Genomic DNA, 7,125 nt, shown 5'->3' on the forward strand with positions numbered 1-7,125 from the left:
AAATTATCATTTTAAAATCAGAATATCAGAATATAAATCTTTGTATTATAATAATACATGGGATAGGCAGTGTTGTGGTTCTATAGGTTAAGCTGTTGCTTGGAGCGCCAGCATCCCATAACAGCCTAATATAAGTCATGGATGCTCTTCTACTCCAGCTTCCTGATATTCAGGCTCCTTGTAATGCACTTGGAAAGGCAGAGGAAGATGACCCATGTGCCTGGAACCCTATGTGGGAGTCCAGGTGGGGTTCCTGGTTTCTGGCTTCATTCTGGCTCACCCTAGATATTTCAGCCATTTGGGAAATAAAACAGTAGATGGAGATCTCTCTCTCTCTCTCTCTCCCTCTGACTCTCTCTCAGTGTACCTTTAAAAATGCTTTTGGCCAGCGCCGCAGCTCAATAGGCTAATCCTCCACCTAGCGGTGCCGGAACACGGGGTTCTAGTCCCAGTCGGGGCGCCGGATTCTGTCCTGGTTGCCCCTCTTCCAGGACAACTCTCTGCTATGACCCGGGAGTGCAGTGGAGGATGGCCCAAGTGCCTGGGCCCTGTACCCCATGGGAGACCAGTGCAGTGCGCCAGCCATGGTGGCCATTGGAGGGTGAACCAATGGCAAAGGAAGACCTTTCTCTCTCTCTCTCTCTCTCTCTCTCACTGTCCACTCTGCCTGTAAAAAAAAAAAAAAAGCATTACTCCCTTCTTTCTAAACTAGTCCTACTTCCCTGAATAAACTACTCTGAAAAGTTTTTTGCCTTATCTGAGACTTCTATATGTATATATAGAAAATGAAAAACTGTTATTAAATGATTAAGTCTGTTTCATTGTAACAAATTTTGAAAGGCATGCATACAAGAAGGTTCTAAAAACATTTGTGTAGTGTGCATTATGAAAAAATTATTGAATTTCAATTTTTACACCAAAATGATGTTACTTTTAACTTCATTTCCCATAAGCCTTTTGAAATGCCTTCATAAGAATATTTATGCATGGGGCTGGCATTGTGGCACAATGAATTAAGCCAACACCTCTGATGCTGGTATCCCTTACTGGCAACAGTTCACGTCCTGGTTGTTCTGCTTCTGCTCCAACTTCCTGCTAATGTGTCTAGGAAAACAGTGAAAGATGGTCAAAGTCATTGGCTCTTACATCAACATGGAGACCTAGATAAAACTTTTGGCTCTTGCTTCAGCCTGGCACTGCATCTATTTGGGGAATGAATCAGCAGATGTAAAAACTCTCTCTGACTTATGAATGAAATGAAAATAAGTAAATAAAATGAGAAAAAGTGACATATATGCATGCATTTTTTGCTTTACAAAGGGGCATTTTTTCCTGTGCTTTATTTTATGTATAAGCACTCTATCCCTAAATCACTTTTCAGACCACAACATATTTTGTATTTGATTGTACAGATACACCATAATGTATTTTACCAATTCCCTATCAGTATACAATTAGGTTGCTTGCTTTATTTCCATAATAAACAATATTACAAATAACTTACATAGTCTTTGTGCATTAGATGAAATTTATGTAAAGTAAAATCCTCAGTTGCATCCAACCAAGGGACATTTGCATTTTGTAGAGATCTATCAAATTATCCTCCAAAGAGTCTCTACTACATTACACTCCTACCAATGAGTGCAAGAGACTGTTTCCACACACCTTAAACAAGTGTACATGATCACACCCAGAATTCATTTAGATGCTTCCAATTTCCCATTTTGTCCTACCTCTATCTTCAAGTTTTCTTTTCTTCTTTTCACTTCTCTGTGACAATTGTCCTGCACTTATTATCTTTATACTTGCCCTATATTGTCCTCCCTCACACCTACAACCTCATTTTCCTGGTCTGAAACTTCCATTATAACTTCCCTGCAGTTCAGCACAACTGAACAGAAAACAGATGCTCTACCATTGGTCTCCCAATTTGTCAGTCTCCTGAACCAACAGAGAATGATAATCAAGAAACATGGAAATAGTTAATTTGGGTTACATTATAAGAAATAAATCCCTGGGCCAGCGCTGTGGCTCACTTGGTTAATCCTCCACCTGCGGCGCCAACATCCCATATGGGTGCTGGATTCTAGTCCTTGTTGCTCCTCTTCCAGTCCAGCTCTCTGTAGCTCAGGAAAGCAGTGGAGGAAGTCCTGGTTGCTTCTCTTCCAGCCCAGCTCTCTGACCCAGGAAGGCAGTGGAGGATGGCCCCTTGCACCCTCATGGGAGACCAGGTGGAAGCACCTGGCTCCTGGTTTTGCATCAGTGTAGCTCTGGCTGTAGTGGCCACTTTGGGGGTAAACCAATGGTAGGAAGAACTTTCTCTCTCTCTCTCTCTCTCTCTATCTCTCTCTCTCTCACAAACTCTATCTGTCAAATAAAAAAAAGATTCCTATTTGTATAGCCATGAGGAAAAGTCTTCTAGAAGAATTCTATATTGACTGTTAAACTGAAATCTAGGCCCAACATAGTGAGTAAAGCAGATGATATGATTCTTTACTTAGGGGACCCAAAGAACTCTACTAAGAGATTATTGGAACTCATAGAAGAGTTTGGCAAAGTAGCAGGATATAAAATCAATGCACAAAAATCAACAGCCTTTGTATACACAGCAATGCCACGGCTGAGAAAGAACTGCTAAGATCAATCCCATTCACAATAGCTACAAAAACAATCAAATACCTTGGAATAAACTTAACCAAGGACGTTAAAGATCTCTATGATGAAAATTACAAAACCTTAAAGAAAGAAATAGAAGAGGATACCAAAAATGGGAAAAATCTTCCATGCTCATGGATTGGAAGAATCAACATCATCAAAATGTCCATTCTCCCAAAAGCAATTTATAGATTCAATGCAATACCAATCAAGATACCAAAGACCTTCTTCTCAGATCTGGAATAATTGTGCAGAAGTTCATATGGAGACACAGGAGAACTCAAATAGCTAAAGCAATCTTATACAACAAAAACAAAGCTGGAGGCATCACAATACCAGATTTCAGGACATACTACAGGGCAGTTGTAATCAAAACAGCATGGTACTGGTACAGAAACAGGTGGATAGACCAATGGAACAGAATTAAAACACCAAAAATCAATCCAAACATCTACAGCCAACTCATATTTGATCAAGGATCCAAAACCAATCCCTGGAGTAAGGACAGTCTATTCAATAAATGGTGCTGTGAAAATTGGATTTCCATGTGCAGAATCATGAAGCAAGACCCCTACCTTTCACCTTACAGAAAAATTCACTAAACATGGATTAAAGACTTAAATCTACGACCTGACACCATCAAATTATTAGAGAGCGTTGGAAAAACCCTCCAAGATATAGGTACCGGCAATGACTTCTTGGAAAACACCCCAGAAGCACAGGCAGTCAAAGCCAAAATTAACATTTGGGATTGCATCAAATTGAGAAGTTTCTGTACTGCAAAGAAAACAGTCAGGAGAGTGAAGAGACAACTGACAGAATGGGAAAAAATATTTGAAAACTATGCAACAGATAAAGGGTTAATAACCAGAATCTACAAAGACATCAAGAAACTCCACAAAAACAAAACAAACAACCCACTTAAGAGATGGGCCAAGGAACTCAATAGACATTTTTCAAAGGAGGAAATCCAAATGGCCAACAGGCACATGAAAAAATGTTCAAGGTCATTAGCAACCAGGGAAATGCAAATCAAAACCACAATGAGGTTTCACCTCACCCCGGTTAGAATGGCTCACATTCAGAAATCTACCAACAATAGGAGAGGATGTGGGGAAAGGAGAGGATGTGCTGGAGAGGATGTGGGGAAAAAGGGACACTAACCCACTGTTGGTGGGAATGCAAACTGGTCAAGCCACTATGAAGTCAGTCTGGAGATTCCTCAGAAACCTGAATATAACCCTGCCGTTCAACCCAGCCATCCCACTCCTTGGAATTTACCCAAAGGAATTTAAATTGGCAAACAAACAAGCTGTGTGCACATTAATGTTTATTTCAGCTCAATTCACAATAGCTAAGACCTGGAACCAACCCAAATGCCCATCAACAGTAGACTGGATAAAGAAATTATGGGACATATAGTCTATAAAATACTATACAGCAGTCAAAAACAAAGAAACCCGGTCATTTGCAACAAGATGGTGATATTTGGAAAACATCATGCTGAGTGAATTAAGCCAGTCCCAAAGGGACAAATACCATATGTTCTCCCTGATCAGCGACAACTAACTGAGCACCAAAGGGGAAACTTGTTGAAGTGAAATGGACACTATGAGAAAACAGTGACTTGATCAGCTCTTGTCCTGATGGTTGATGTACAATTTAATACTGTATCCATTTTAGTAATTTTTGTTCTATTACCATTGGTTGAACTCTGTAATTAACACACAATTATTCTTAGGTGTTTGCATTTTAACTGAAAAGTGATCCCTGTTAGGAATTTGGAAAACATTATGCTGAGTGAAATAAGCCAATACCAAAGGGACACATATCACTTGTTCTCCCTGATAGGTGACAACTGACTGAGCACCAAAAAGGGAACCTGTTAAAGTGAAATGAACACTAGGAGAAACGGTGACTTGATTAGCCCTTGCCCTGACTGTTGATGAGCAACTTAATATGTTATCCCTCTTAGTATTTTTTTAGTTTGTTCTACTTCATACTTTTGGTTGAATACTGTAATCAATACACAATTCTTCTTAAGTGCTGAAACTTAACTGAAAAGTGATTGCTGTTAAATATAAGAGTGGGAATAAGAGAGGGAAGAGATGTGCAGTTCGGGACAGGCTCAAGCTGACTTACCTCAAACAGTAGAGTTAGAAACATACCAGGGGATTCCAATTCAATCCCATCGAGGTGGCATGTACCAATGCCATCTCACTAGTCCCAGTGATCAATTTCTGTTTACAAGTGATCATAATGATAGGACTAAGAACCAAAGGGAGCACATAAACAAGACTAGTGTCTGCAAATACTAGCTGATAGAATAGAAAAGGGAGAGAATGATCCAACATGGGAAGTGAGATACACAGCAGACCCATAGAATGGCAGATGTCCTAAACAGCACTCTGGCCTCAGAATCAGACCTTAAGGCATTCAGATCCGGCTGAAAAGCCCAGGAGAGTATTTCAGGCATGGAAAGCCAAGACACTCTGGGGGAAAAAATAAAAAAACTAAATGAAAGATCTCTGCGAGTAAGATCCCAGTGAAAAGAACAGGTCATCAAAGAAGGAGGTACCTTTCTCTGAAGGGAGGAGAGAACTTCCACTTTGACCATGGCCTTGTCTAAATATGATCAGAGTCAGTGAACTCAGGGGGCTTCCATAGCCTTGGCAGCTCATGACAAGAGCCTAGGGTGATTACTGAGGCCATAAACAAGAGTGTCAATTGTTAAGTCAACAACAGGAGTCACTGTGCACTTACCTCTCATGTAGGATCTCTGCCCTTAGTGTGCTGTACATTGAGATTTAATGCTATAACTAGTACTCAAACAGTATTTTTCACTTTATGTTTCTGTATGGGAGCAAACTGTTGAAATCTTTACTTAATGTATGCTAAACTGATCTTCTGTATATAAAGAGAATCGAAAATGAATCTTGATGTGAATGGAAAGGGAGAGGGAGTGGGAAAGGGGAAAAAAAGACACAAGGAAAAACACATGCTTTTTTGATGTTTTTAAAAAATTATTTGTTTATTTGAAAGATGTAGTTACAGACAGAGGTAGACACACAAAGAGTTCTTCTATCTGCTAGTTCACTTCTCATAATGGCCACAATGGCTGGAGCTGAACCAATCTAAAGCCAGGAGTCAGAAATGTCCTCCAGGTCTCCCATGAGGGTTCAAGGGTACAATGACTTGGGCCAATCTCCACTGCTTTCCCACACACACAAGCAGGGAACTGGGTTGGAAATGGGGTGAATGGAGCCAGAACAAGCACCCCTATGTGATGCCACATTGCAGGCAGGGACTTTAACTTGTTACACACAGATCCAGCCCCTTCAATTTTTATTTATTTATTTTTATTTCATTTGAAAGTCAGAGACAGAGAGGGAAAAGTAGAAGGATTTCTTTCATTTGCTGGTACATCCACAAATGCTCACAACAGCTGGGCATGTGCCAGCCTGAAGCCAGCATCCTGGAACTCCATCCAGGCCTGGGAAAGTTCAACTGATTCTGAAGATACACAGTTCTCAGTGATGCCTGCCTTTATAAAGAATGTCTCAATACAAAATAACATCAATTGCTCAGGGCTTTTGGGACTTGAAAGAAAACTCTCAAATATATCGAAGTTGAGAGTAAAACATTCCAGAGGCTGCTGTCAGCCCACAGGTTTCAAGAGTCTATCTCAGGGTGGCGCCATGGCTCACTAAGCTAATCCTCCACCTTGCAGAGCTGGCACACTGGGTTCTAGTCCCAGTTGGGGCACCAGATTCTGTCCCAGTTGCCCCTCTTCCAGGCCAGCTCTCTGCTGTGGCCAGGGAGTGCAGTGAAGGATGGCCCAAGTACTTGGGCCCTGCACCCCATGGGAGACCAGGAGAAGTACCGGCTCCTGCCATTGGATCAGCATGGTGCACCGGCTGCAGTGTGCCAGCCGTGGCAGCCATTGGAAGCTGAACCAACGGCAAAGGAAGACCTTTCTCTCTCTCTCTCTCTCTCACTGTCCACTCTGCCTGTCAAAAAAAGAAAAGAGTCTATCTCCGGTGAACAAGAAAACAGAGTCAGTCATGGGCAGTTCTGGGCCCCCTTGAACCTCAGATGATCACTGATGTCATACATGAGTGTTAACTGAAAAATTAAAAAGTACTGTACACTAACTTCCAATGCAGGTTCTCTATTCTCAAAGAGTTCTATTATAACTGTCTATGTGCTCTCAAAAGATGTATCATTCTTGGGTGCTTTGTTAAAGTTAACTTCAAAATGCAATGACATTGAACAGCCCTTGTGTTTTTTGTATTTTTTGTTTTGTTTTTTGATTTTTTTACTGTGCAAATTGTTGAACTCTTTACTTAATATAAAGTTGGTCTTCTATGTATAAATGAATTGAAAATGGATCTAAGAGGGGAATAGGACTGGGAATGGAAGAGGGAGGAGGAGGGGTGGGAGAGTCAGTAGAAGGGTGGGTTATGGTGG

This window comes from Oryctolagus cuniculus, chromosome 21 (assembly GCF_051225735.1).
Source record: "Oryctolagus cuniculus isolate XC-2025 breed Fujian yellow rabbit chromosome 21, ASM5122573v1, whole genome shotgun sequence".
Lineage (NCBI taxonomy): Eukaryota > Metazoa > Chordata > Mammalia > Lagomorpha > Leporidae > Oryctolagus > Oryctolagus cuniculus.